This window comes from Peromyscus maniculatus, chromosome 7, assembly GCF_049852395.1.
Source record: "Peromyscus maniculatus bairdii isolate BWxNUB_F1_BW_parent chromosome 7, HU_Pman_BW_mat_3.1, whole genome shotgun sequence".
Classification (NCBI taxonomy): domain Eukaryota; kingdom Metazoa; phylum Chordata; class Mammalia; order Rodentia; family Cricetidae; genus Peromyscus; species Peromyscus maniculatus.
In genome coordinates, this window is record NC_134858.1 from 59,074,138 (window position 1) to 59,088,209 (window position 14,072).

Sequence of the window (14,072 nt, forward strand, 5' to 3'; positions counted from 1 at the left end):
AGCTGTTGAGGCCCAAGGGACCACTTCCTGGCCTTGTCCCACATCTCCCTTTAGTCATGGAGCAGACTGACTGATGCTGAACTGAGTCTGGGGACAAGAAAGGAGTCTGGTCTGAAGCATTTCATGCCACCCTCCCAGATCCCATCTAACCCCTCCCTTCTGAGGCCGTCATAGGCCCCAGAGAGAGAGATTCGGACGCAAAGACTAGGCCAGAACCGCGGAGTTCTAGGACTGCAGGGAAGAGAGAGAGCATGACAAGGACCCCCAGGTGATGGCACTGGGAAGGGAATAGAAAGGCCTGGTGGTGAGTGTCCCCACAGGGCACTTCCAACAGTTACAGAGCAGGAAAGAGCAGCGCCAGGCCCAGAACCCAACTCTCCTGCAGCAGCTCTGAGGCAGGTTCCCCCAAGCCCTGTCCAGACTCGGTGTTCCTGCAGCTCAGAGAGCCTGGGGTGCGTGGTGCAGAGGGGGAGCATGGGAAAACAGCAAGTACCAGTGACTCATCCTTCTAAATGTCATGTTATTCCAGGCGTGTTCTCACGTTGCCCCCACCTCCATCCACCCCCCACTTGCCATCTTGAGAGCCGGCTGCAGCAGAGGGGGGGGGGGGGGAGGCTGAGTCTGGGTCCCTGGGGAAGCTTCGTTTCGACTCCGTCCTCTGGAGAGCTGGGAGGAGGATGAGTGGGCCGGTGTCCCAGGTGAGAACTGTGCTGGGAGCAGAGACAGGGTGACCCTGGCTTTAGAACTATTGCTGTGAGACTTTCCGAGCAAGTCCCTCAGCCTCCCTGGTCTTCATTTCCATACTTCCTTGTGTGCAGTGGGGGTGGGAAGAGGGTTTGCTGCTTCCCAACTGGTCACATATCTGGATGACCTTAAAAGCAAAGTGGTTCTTGGGCGGCACTTTGGAAGCCTAGTTCAGGAAGACAGGGGGGAGACCTTGATATCTGTAACATGTGTGGTGTGGTGTGGTGTGTGTGTGTGGTGTGGTGTGGTGTGTGTGTGTGTGTGTGTGTGTGTGTGTGTGTGTGTGTGTAGACAGAGAGAGGTGCAAGAACTTGCTTTTGTAGGCATGTGTGTGTGCATAGGCAGGCATATAGACCCACATGTGTACCTGCCTAGAGAGAACAGAGGCTGACATCAGGGGTCTTCCTCAATCACTGTCCACCTTGTTGTTTTTTAAGGCAGGGTCTCTTGCAGAGTCTGGAGCTCACTGATTCAGTTAGACAGGCTGACCAGTAAGCTTCAGGGATCCACCTGTCTCCCCACTCTTGCCTCAGCCCTTGGGTTATAGACATATGTCACCACATCTGGCTTTTATGCGGGTGCTGGGGATCTGAACTTCAGTCTTTATGCTCTAACAACCAGCACCTCACTGACTGAGAGGTCTCTCCAGCCTCCCCCCCCCCCCCCCCCGATATTTATATTTTTAATGCACTTCCCTCTCCTCATGCAACCTGGTGATCCCACGTAGTACATTTCTAATGACAGTCTAATCATCTCAGGACCAGTCTGCTTCCTCCAAAAAGTCCTTCTTGATTTCCCTGGTCCCATACACCAGCTCTGGACCTGCCTCCCTGACCATCCTCAATTTCTGCCCCCAAGACATTCAAGTCATATGGGCACATGATGTGACTAGGTGAGTGTGCCTGTGTGTGTGCGCGGTCATGTGTGTGTGTGTGTACGCATGTATACATGCATACCTATGTGTCTGTATATGTATTTGTGTGCAGAACTCCATATGATGAACTCACACACAGTGAAGAGGAAGTCGTTCTTCCTAGAGCCAGACTCAGGTTCAGACCTGGGTTCTGCATTTGCAAACCTTGACTTTCTTGCCCGCTTAGGGGGCCTCACCAGACAGTGCCACAAAGGACCATGAAACCCTCTTGAGGTTCCCTGTATGAAGTCCTTGACTGAGTATCTCTTAGAATGGCCTAGCCAGTCAACATGTTGCCATGGAGATCTGGATACCTTCTTCCCACAGCAGCATGCCTGCAGGCAGAGGACTAGGGCAGTAGAGTCTTGGGGAGGGGGGGCTAGATACCCCAGGTACCAGTCATGGTCCCCATAGGAACTAGAATTCCCCCAGCTGGTCCAGCTGAAGAGGTAGAAATAGGAAGGCTATTGACAGAGGCCAGCGGGGCTAAGGGGACCACAAAGGATGGTGAGTTACCTAGAGGGAAATAGCAGCTGACAGCCGTTATCCTTGGGGGTGACAGGAGCTGGAGCCAGGACTGTCCCCTCCCCCATGAGGGAAGCAGTTCTTCCCAGGGACAGGGTATCCCCTTAGGACAAGCAGAAAAGACCTGACTGTGCCCCCTTCCTCCATCTCCTGCTGGTACCCACCCTAACCCAGCCTGGGCACAGACAGAGGCATCAGTAGCCTCTAGGCACAACCCAGATGGGATAGAGGAGACAGAGTTTTATATGGCAGCTTGGAGGGACTCAGGGCATTGTCTATGTGCTCTCACTTCCCCACCGTAAGCATAGTCCCCATCCCAGATCCAGGATCCATAGCTGTCAATCAGAAGACCCAACTGAGCCCCACCCCCCTCCCAGGAAGTCACTTTCCCCCCACTAGCTTCAGCTATCCCATTTGAAAGCCTCTAGGGTTTATGGTACCTGTCCCTAGCTAAGTCTCCCTGCCCATTTGTCTCCCCTGCCATGGACGGAGGGGAGCCGTCCTGCTGGCTGGGAAATGGGCCTGCAGAACAGGGAGGCTCAGCAAATGCGAAATTAATTCCGGGCGGTGAAGGGCAGAGGCTGTTGTTTGTGATATATAACTTACTCTTTGTGTCAAACTGTGTACTGTGTATATCAGTGGGATGGCAAGAAACCCGAGATCTATTACTTAGAGTTTAATCTGTTCTCCGTGCCGGAGAAGGGAGAGGGAGGGGAAGAATGCCACAACTTTAATCACAGGCCCAACTCGAGATGTCAAGCCGCTCTGGGGTGTGTTAGTCAAATGATGTCGTATTACAGGCCTCCCAGACAGCTCCCCACACTAAGGCTTTATCTGCCAAGCCGTAAATTAGCACACCTACTTTACGCTCTTCAGGTAAAACCAGTAATTTAGCTGCAAAATACACACACATGCACATGGTGCGGAGGTGGGGGGGGGGCTGCGAGGAGGGGGCTGTCCCCACTTTGAGCGATGAATAGCGAAAATGAGCAAAGCCGGAGATAGAAATGACACCTCGGCTGCACCTCCTGTCATTAGCGTGTGCGGGGCCCCTGGTGCCAGCCCCGAAGCAGCCCACCTTCCTTCCTACCTACCTTGGCGCCTCCCCCACCCCCACCATCCCTTCTCCTCCTCCATGAACCGTAAATTACATGCTGACACCTTTAATTTGTGCAAAGTATGCCTGGCTGCGCCTGGCACCAGCAGCCGGCTGCTATAATAAGGTCAATCTATATTCATTGAAGCGGCACTTCATGTGCCAGATAACACAGGGCGGCAGCGGGCGCTGCAGTGGCTTCTCCAGGCGGGGGGGGCGGGGGGGGGCAGGCAGGGGGAGCGGGACGTGGGGGTGCCCGCTGCTGCTCACCGAGCCCTGGCACCAGCCGTCTCTTCACTTGAGCGTGGCATGAGGGATGTTATGATTTAGCTAATCACCATCAGTTATTCTTCCTGTTGCTGCCTGGAGACCGTTGCTGTGCGTGCCTGCCTGCCCCAGCCAGAGAGGCTGAGGAGGCGGGAGCAACCCACCCACCCAGCCGCCACCTCTGCCGCTGAGACCACCCGAGGAGTCTACTTGTCAACCTGGTGCCCAGTCAGGGATGGACGTCTCAGCGATAGGACTCTCTCGGCAAGTGCCAGACTTGGAAGTCAAAGGCTTCTGGGTTCTAATCCCAGCTCTGCCGCTCCCAAGCTGTGAGAATTTAGCTGTGTCACTTAGCCTCTCTGAGTTGCCGTTTTTTCATAGGAAGGAAGGAAGGGAGGAAGGAAGGAAGGAAGGAAGGAAGGAAGGAAGGAAGGAAGAAAGGAAGGAAGGAAGGAAGGAAGGAAGGAAGGAAAGAAGGAAGAAAGGAAGGAAGGAAGGAAGGAAGGAAGGAAGGAAGGAAGGAAGGAAGGAAGGGAGAGAGGAAGGAAGGAAGGAAGGAAGGAAGGAAGGAAGGAAGGAAGGAAGGAAGAAAGAAAGAAAGAAAGAAAGAAAGAAAGAAAGAAAGAAAGAAAGAAAGAAAGAAAGAAAGAAAGAAAGAAAGAAAGTCATCCGTATCTAGCAGGGAGAGGGCAAGGACGTGAAATGATACAGGAGCCTGCATGGAGCAAGCATCCGGTCAACGGCAACCGCTACCATCACAGCCCTTGTGGTCAGGCATATTTGTTGTTGAGTGGATATCACTTTTCAAGAGGGAACTAAGGGGTGGGGCCGAGGCCATCAGGTGAACCCATCTTGAGACACACCCCGCTGGCATGAGCTGTGTAACACAGGTCTCTGCTCTGGAGTAGGAACTGGGGCATGGTAATGGGAGGGTCGGAGGGGCAAAGGAGGAAGCCAACTGTCACTCTTACAGACTGGAGGCAGAGAGAAGCAAGTCTGTGTGACGCCACCGGTGAAGCATTTCCCTTGCAAGCATGAGGACCTGAGTTCGACTCCCAGAACCCATGTAAAAAAAAGCCAGGTGTGGTAGCACAGGTTTGTGAATCTTCAGGGCTCACTAGTCTAGCTGGGGTCAGCAAGCTCCATCCCACTGAGACCCTGTCTTGAACAGTAAACAGATGGCATCCTGAGGAATGGCATTTAAGGTTGACTTCTGGCCTCCATATACGTGTGTGTGTGTGTGTGTGTGTGTGTACATATGAACACAGACAGACACACACACATGTACACAGAAAGGAAAGAAAAGGAGAGAGGAGGGGCAGAGGGAGGGAGGGGAGGGAGGGAAAGAGGGAGAAAGGGAGGGAGGGGCACCCAGACATGGTCATCACCAATACCCATATTCCCAATGTGTATCTGAACTCTCCTAACCAGGGCCTGGCTTCCCTGGCCCTCCCAAGAGGAGCCTGATTTGCCCCCATGACCCATATACCCTGGGCTAAGAGCTGAAATGGGCATTTCCGCTCACGGCTGCTTCTCTCCACACTGGACCTGCCTCCCCCTTCAAAAGCTCAGCTGCCGAAGAAAGACATTTTCTTCAGTGGTGTAGCCCCTGGCAAGGTGCCCACCCTCCCGTGGGTTACCCTAACTAGACCCACCAGTTGACTGCTCTATTTCATAAAAACGAGAACAGCGGGAGGACTAAGTTGGAAGGGAAGAGAGGTAGCAGGAGTGGGAGGGGGCCAAAGATGTGAGCAAAATACACCATGCATATGTGCAAAAGTGTCAGAACAAAACCCAGAATTACGTATAATTAATATATGCTAATAAAAACTTTAAAATGCAAAATTAAGCCCAGCTCCCCTGAACCCCTTGCCAATAGGACTCAATCTCCCTGTTCCACCATTCACTACAGACATAACCAACACCCCGGGCCTCTGTCTTCCTCTCCGCCTCCTTTTGCCATTTCATTTCTGAAGACTTCAAAGTGTCCTTTAAGGAGGCATCCATCCGATCCTGGGGCCTCTGTGTTCCCCTTCTTCTACCACCACAACCATTGCTTGTCTGTCTGCTCCCATAGGGATCACACCCTTGACCTTGACAATCTCAGAAAGCAGACAGTACATGTATTCTCTACTTTATACATCTGCTGTCATCTTTGACTAGCAATCTCTCTGCCCATCCAGGTTTCTGACCACAGACCTCCCACCACCGCTGTTACTGCCTATCTGCTGTTCCGAGTCCATATTTCCCATCACCCTTGACATTTTATGTGAGTCCTGGGGCTGGAACTCAGGTCCTCACGCTTGAAGGGCAAGCACTATAGTGATGGAGACATCCCCCCAACCCTGGCTGTGTTACCCGTGAGGTGGTTCCTAGGCATTTTCTGTCAATGTCAAGCAAGTGGTTGGACCCCTGAATGGGGGAGTGAGGTCAAGGATGGAGGTGGAGGTGGTGGTTGGGGCTTAGCCAAATGTGGCTGAGATGTGGTACAGTTGGGCAGGATGAGGTTATGTCAGGACAACGGGGAGATTAAACAGCGGAAGGAACTCAGGGCCAAACGTCGAGGGAGTCCGGCATAGAGAGTCTGGAAAATGGTAGCAGAGTTGGCAAGCCGACTGCCAAGGAGCATGCCGGGAGGTGAAAGCCCAACATGGAGAGTATTGCAGGAAGTAGGGAAAGGGTCTGGGTCCACCACAGCCCAAGGAAGAAAGAAAGAAAGGGGCCACGTGACCTGGAACTGAGTGACCAGAGGGAATCTATTGGATGCCAAGGATGCAAAGCTCTGGGGGGAGAGGGCCACTGGGAGAGGGCAGCTGGGGGCTAATCAATTTTCTTTCTTTCCTTCCTTCCTTTTTTCTTCTTTTTCTTTTCCTTTCTTTCTTTGTTTTTTTTTTTTTTGGTTTTTGTTTGGTTGGTTTTTGTTTTTTGTTTTTAGATGCCAGGTTTCTCTCTGTAGCCCTGGCTGTCCTGGAACTCACTCTGTTGACCAGGCTGGCTTCAAACTCACAGAGATCCACCTGCTTCTCCCAGAGTGCTAGAATTAAAGGTATGCACCACCACTGCTGGTCAATTCTTAAAGCAGGACCCATGAAAGAGAGCCGAAGAACGGGGTGGAAACTGGAGGGAGGTGTAGAATGGTGTGGACTGAGTTCTCGGAGCATCCTGCTATGACAGAGGAGTGGAGAGAGCAAGGTGGGGATGCTGAAAGAGGAGAAGCCGCAGTTCAGATGACAGATGTGGGATCCACAGGCCACATGTAGAGAGCAGCCTTGGGTGGCCTTCATCCAGAGGAAGAGGGGGAGGTACAGGAATGGGAAGCTCACGTTGGAAGACAATCCTCTTTATTGATGCTATTTCCTGAACAAAGCGTGAGCGGGTGAGGTGGGCAGCCGTGGAGGTGTGGACAAGAGAAGGACCCAGCCATTTCCTTGGAGAATGGAAAAGTACAGCCAGGCCACAGGACCTGCAGCAGCCCAGGGGAGAGACACCACCACCACCACCACCACCACCACCACCACCACCACCACCACCACCACCACCACCACCACCAGGGTTCAAGGTGATGGGTGTGGAGAGAAGCTGGTTCACTTTCTCTCTAGCTACATTTGGGGGATGTGGGTGAAAACCAGATGAAGAGTTGGACTTAACTAAGTTTGGGCATGGCTTCTAGAGACAGAAGAAGGTATAGGCAGAATAGGAAAGAAAGGGAGCTGGAAAGAGCTCAGTCAGGAAAGCACTGAGGCACAAGCTTAGATCCGAGTTCGAATCCCCAGTGCTCATGTAAAAGCTGGGCAAGGCAGGGTCCCTGTGAACCCAGTGCCAGAGAGGTTGAGACAGGAAGAACACTAAGGCCTGCTGGTTAGTACATCTAGCCTTATCAGTGAGCTCCAGAATCAGTGAAAGACCCTGTCTCAAAAAATAAGGTGGAGAGCAATTGAGAAAAACACCTGACATTGACCTCCGATCTCCAAGTGCATACACACACACACACACACACACACACACACACACACACACACACACACACACACACACACACACCATATACAGAGAAGAAAGACCAGCTGGGCACTGGAAGTGTGGAAGACTTTAAAAGTGACAGAATTACCAGACATTAACAGGAGTGGGGCGGGTGATTCCGAGGACTGGGGGGCTGCTTTCCGTGAAAGCTGGTATTACTACTTCTCCAGCTCGCACTGGGCTGGTGGTCTCAGTAGGGATCCTCGCCGTGCAGGGCTCAGGTAGGGGCAGACGGGAGTCTGCAGAGAGCAGCCTTGCATTATGTGGGACCAAGCAGCCGGCCAAACCCTCTCAGACACATCATCTCCTCCAACCACAGCCTAGATGGCTGCGCTCAACAACCGTGTGTTTAAAAAGCAATAAGACTAAATGCTTTTCCGTTTCCCCTTTGAGAGCCTGCGTATGATAAATGATAGGCAATTTCATGGTTGGAGTTTCAATTTCCGAAAATATTAGTGCTATTCCCCAAACTCCACTTCCGAGATAAATTCTTTTTGACGGTCCTCCCCCATTGTCTTCTAATTCCCTGATTCAGAATATACCCGGAGGGCTGCTGTGAGCCTCGCCAGCTCAGCCCCAGGATCCACCTGTCTGCTCTACTCTAGAAAAGGGGGTCTCCAGCCCCCCATTCTTTCACATTGGTTTTACATTGGTTTCAAGCCCGTGGATATTTATTAGGCACTGTCTGTGTGCCCAGCTCTACACAAAGTGTTATTATGGTGGGTCCAAGGGAGGGAGCTACAATAAATCATTCGGTCGACAAATATTGATCATGCACGGAGTACCTTCAGCCTCAAGATAACGCCTCTACAGTGCCTTCCTCATATCTCATGTTTCTTCCACACTGTCCACATTACGTAGTTGGGAAACTGAGGCTCGGTAATAACTTAGTCAAATCGAGCTGGGATAGGTACCCAGGAGCAAGGTGAGGCAGGGGAAATATTTTCTCTTCTTCTTTTATTGATCCACTCATTCCCTGGGGGCAGGCGAGCACTCACATACCACAGTGTATGTGGAGAGGTCAGGGGGTCTCTTACAGCGGTCATGTCCTCCTTCCACTACGTGGATCCTGGGGAACTGAACTCAGGTCACCAGGTTTGACAGTAAGCATCTCAGCCAGCACCTGCTGAGCCATCTTGCTGGCCCAAGGAGAACGCTTTCTGAGAACTGAAGATGAGAGGCCCGTGGAACGCAGGCCCACAGCGAGTGGCCCTGGGTTACAGAAACTAAGAGCCACTCCAGTGGTTTCCTGTTGGCTGTCACCAGGACACACAGACTGAGGAAAATCTGGAAACTTCAGAGTCCCGGAAGTCATAGCCATAGCTGCCCGAGGGAGCAGCAGAAGCATCCAGGAGGCTGGGTTAACACGGATGGCATGCATGACCCCGGGACCAGCTTCAGCAAGTTTCGTCGGGTGCCTTTGGGAAAGTTGGTACATGTGTGGCGTGACCACTTAGAGAGGAACCAGAGCTTCTGCCTAGCTGTCAACCCTGGGAAACTGTGGCCACTGGTCAGGGAGCAGACACAGGTAAGTGCTGCCAAGACCAAGACTGGAGCTGCCCCATCACAGATGGGATGCTGCCGTCTGTCATCGTGAAGACCTAAGGCTTATGCAGAAGAGCTGAGGGGCCCATAGGTGGGGGGGGGGGCGGTGCCTGTGTCACCTAAGGCTCACCGAGCTGCTGAGTGCACCTTGCATGCTGCAGGCTGAGAGTTGGCTCTTTTGACAAGAAAGCCTCTTATCGTGGCCTGGAGCAGACTGTCCACCCTGCTGCCGGAGCCACCAGCAGCCCTGGCTCCCAGCAGAAATAAGGAGATAAAAGGGGTATAATCTGCCCCACAGGGGTGAAGATGTTCCAAAGAGATGCTGTGGCCCTCCCCTCAATGTTCAGGCTATTAAGTAATGCACCCTAAGAAACTGGAATTTTCCCCCCAGTCTCAAGCTGGAGAAGTAAATTGCTAAACCCGGGTGCCAGCCAGAGAGGGGATTTGTTTCTAAGATGAGATTTCACAGGGCTCTGTGAAACTTGTCAGACCTCCCTGCAGGACAGACAAGACCTGAGACAATAATGATGGGGTCAGTGATGGACAGGACCACACCTTGACCAGGACTTCTTAGCTGTGAACACCCCTTGCCCTCTCTGCAACCCTAAGCCTCATGTCAGGACTCTGAAGACGGACTTGAAGACAGTCCCTGGAGTCTCTCCTCCCAGTGTGGCCACACTGAGTAAACCTCCTCTCTCTGCTCTTCACTGCTGTGTCTTTGATCAGTCTATCAAGGACAGACATGTGTACTTAGGCTTATTACATCCTGGCTCTAACCCCAACTCCATTAACAGAGTCACATTTTATTTTATTTGTAGTTTTTTTTTTTTTTAAACGTTATTACTTTATTTGCAGGAGTTATGCCTGTGCCTGGGCATGTGTGTGGAGGTCAGAAGACTCCAACTTTTAGGAATCAGTTCCCGTCTCCCACCCTGTCTGTCCTGGATTGGACTCAGGCTATCAAGCTTGCTGTTGGGCATCTTGGCAGCAAATGCCTTCAACCTTCTGAGCCATCTGGGTGGCTCCAGGGGCCACATTTTAAAAGACACTTTCGACCTCACAAGGGATGCTCACACCCATCCACCAGAAAGCAAAGCCCATGCCCTTCATCACACTGACATGTAACTGTGGCATTCAGGAGACAGCCTTAGAGTCCTTGGAACTAATATTACGTGAAGTTGTGAGCCGCCTAGTGTGGCTTCTTGGAACCAAATCAGTGTTCTTAACCACTGAGCCATCTTTCCAGCCTGCAAATGGGATTTCCAACCTGGGACAAACCTCTGAGAGCTTTTCAGAATCAAAAGTTAGGTGATGTTTCCAGGGTAAACAGAAGTCTGAAGTGTGTGTGTGTGTGTGTGTGTGTGTGTGTGTGTGTGTGTGTGTGTGTGTGTGCGTGCGTGCGTGCGTATGTGTGTCTGTCTGTGTCTGTGTGTCTGTGTGTCTGTGTGTCTGTCTGTGTGTGTCTGCATCTGTGTGTGTGTGAGTCCGTATGTGTGTGTATGTCTGTGTGCCTATGTGTATCTGTCTGTGTGTATGTCTGTGTGTGTGTCTGTCTGTCTGTGTGTATGCATCTGTGTGCTTCTGTGTGTCTGTATGTGTGTGTATATGTGTGTGTGGTATATGCACATCTGTATATATACATAGAAGCCAGAGGAAGATTCCAAGTGTCCTTCTACCACCCTCAACCTTATTCCCATGAGACAGACAGGGTCCCTTGATGAATCTGGAGCTAGTCTGGCAGCCAGCGAACCCAGTGGTCTTCCCCTCCACAGCACTGGATGTACAGGCAAATTCATAACACGCTCACCTTCTTTATTTACATGGGTGCTGGGGATTCAAACTCAGGTCCTGATGCTTACACAGCAAGAACTCTCACCCACTGAGCCGTCTTCTCCAGCCTCCAGGGTCCAAGTGTGATTCTATTTTAATGTGCCTCCCGATCCCAGCACCCTTGTAAGGCCACACACTCAGAAGACCCAAGGAACTCCCCTTGCCCATTGTGAGAGGTCACACACTCCAGAAGACCCGAGGAACTCCCCTCGCCCATCTGGAGCTGAATTTCTGGCAAGAAGTGTGCAGAGAGTCTGCAGACATGCCCAGCCTCTTGAGAAGACAGTGGCAGCAGCCGAGGGATTTTCCTCTGGGGAGCAAATGACAACACCGAGCCTGTTTGTTTTCTGCACAGGAAGGAGCCAGGAACATCTGCTCCTAGAAGCTACTTGAAAGATAATCAGGCTGCTATGTTGCCAAAACAGCTGTGCAGCAGGCAGGCAGAGTGGGGGCTGTAGGAGCTGGGAAGTAGGGGCAGGGAGGAGGGAGAAGAAAAGCAGGAGGGGGAGGAGGAGACTCAACATTGAGCCTGAAGCAGTGCCCAGCCAACCCACAGGCCCCAGAGCCTCCAGGAAGCTCCTCTCACCTGGAGAAGCTCCCAGAAAGATGTTTTATCCAGTCTGTATGTTCTGTAGGCTCAAGTCAAATCCAGCGGCAGAATGGACAATGTTAAATTTTACCTGTGCCCTGGGATGCTGCGATATAAAGAAGGTTAAAGATACACACACACACACACACACACACACACACACACACACCGAGGCTGGAGAGATGGTCCCGTCAATAAAAGGCTTACACAAGCACTGAGTGCCTAAATTCAGATCCCCGGCACCCATCCCCCCACCCACATAAAAGCCAACCATATTTCTGAAAGTCCAGCGCTGCGGAGGTAGACAGGTGAATTCCTAGAACTCATTGGCCAGCCTAGCTGAATGGCTGAGCTCCATGTTCAGTGAGAGTAAAGCAAACAACTGGAGAAAGATTGAGGAAGACACTGACATCAATTTCTGGCCTCTGCTTGCACAGGCCAGTACACACACAGACACAGACACACACACACAAAGTCATCGTACCAAGAAGAGAAAGCTCACACTGAATGAGAGCAGATCATTAAGAGATGCCAACACCGACAGAGCTGTGAACGTTATCTGACGAAGAGCACAAAGCAGCCACAAGACAAAGCAGCCACGAGACAAATGCCTCAGCAGCCACGGGGACATGTTTGGGACAAACAAGAACACAGAAAGTGCCAGCTAAGACTGGAAGATACCAACAGGAAACAGACAGAAAGTTTAGGACTGAAAAATACAGTAACTAAACTAAAAAGGCCCAGTGAGTGGGCTCACAAGCAGAAGGGACGGGAGGAAAACACTGCTGAAGACAGTCATAGCAATTACACCGTCTGAAAATCAGAGAGAAAACAGACTAAAAGAAAAATACAGAGTGCTATAGCAGAGAACTGTGGGATTGAAGCCAAGAGCTGATTTCATGTCCTTGGGGTCCCCAAAGAGAAGGAGGCACTGAAAAGCTTCTAGAGGAAACAACTGCTGAAAGTTCTCCAAAACTGAATGAATCCTTAAAAAGAGGGAATGGAGAGATGGACGGCCCGTGGTTAAAAGCACTTGCTGCTCTTCCAGAGGACCTGAGTCTAGTTCCCAGCACCAGTGCTGGGTGCCTCACAACCACCAGTGACTCCAGCTACAAGGGAGCTGATGCCCTCTTCTTGCCTCTGATGGCACCCACACACACTCACACAGACACACATGTGTGCATAAATAAAATAGATCATCACCACCATCATCATAACAGATGCTGTGGTAGTTACTGTTCATTATCTCCTTCACAATGCCTAGGAAGAGTTTCCACGATGGATTGTTTAGGTCATGCTGATCTTTGGCATGTCTGTGGGAGATTATTGTGTTCATTGATGTGTGAAGGTCCCGCCCCTGTGAGTGGCACCATTCCCTAGGCAGGAAATCCTGGACTGTGTGAGTAGAGAAACTAAGCATGTGTGCATTCACTCTCTGTCTTCTCTTGACTATAGATGCAATGTGACCAGCCACTTCAAGTTCCTCCCACCTTTGCTTCCCCACAGTGGTGGACTGTCATCTGGAATTCTCCCCTAAGCTGTTTCTGTCAGGGTCTCTCATCACAGAAACAGGAAGAAAAGGAAAAACAACGGCACATACTGAGACCTCCAGAAACTAAAGATAAAGGGGAAATCCTGAAGACAGCTACAGAAAACTGATACTTTGTCTATAGAGGGAAAAATCATTCTAATGACAGTGGAGTTTTCAGACAAGATGCCACAGAGGTCAGAAGTGGGGTAACATTTCTCAAAGATGGAAGGAAAGAGCCAGCTCAGAACTCTGTGCCCACTGGATAGCCACACATGCACAGATGAAGGAAAACTAAGAGAATTTGGTTGCAATACGCCTAGTCTAAAAGAGTAGCTACAGAAATGTCTCTAAAAAGAAAGAAACTCGGAGACCCAGGAAGAAAAATATGTATTAATCCTAAACATGGGTAAAAATAAGCTTCCCCTCCATTGTTGAGTTTTTATCATTTATAGTTGGTGGTTGAGGCAAGATTGAGTTATAACATTTTCTAATGCCTAAAGGATGTGGAGGAAATCATTAAGACAAAAATTGGGAGACACAAAAGGAGCAGAGGCTTGCAGGCTTCACCTGGACTGTTAATGCGACCGTAATAGGCTTAGAAACGTTGTGTGCGCAGAGCGCCACATCTGGAGCAACCCCCGGAAGCTACACAGAGGGATGCACTCAAAAACCCACAGACAGGGGCCAGGCTTCCTGTGCCAGCACGAGGACCTGAGTGTGAGTCCCCAGTGCCCGCGTAAAGGCCAGGCACAGCCGTACGTGTAAGCCCAGGGTTGTAGGCAGAGACCCAGCTCCCCGAAATACCCAAGATACACAAGTATTTTCTTCTCAAGTGTCAGTGACCTGGTTCCGTGGACAAAGGAACTTGACGCCTAACCCGGGCAAACTTAGTTCAATCCCCAGAACACATATAAAGAAAGGGGAGAATCGACTCCACAAAAGAAGCGAAAGAGAGACAACAGTCCAAGATCCAAATATCAGCTCATGCACACATCCTCCACGCCTGACCATT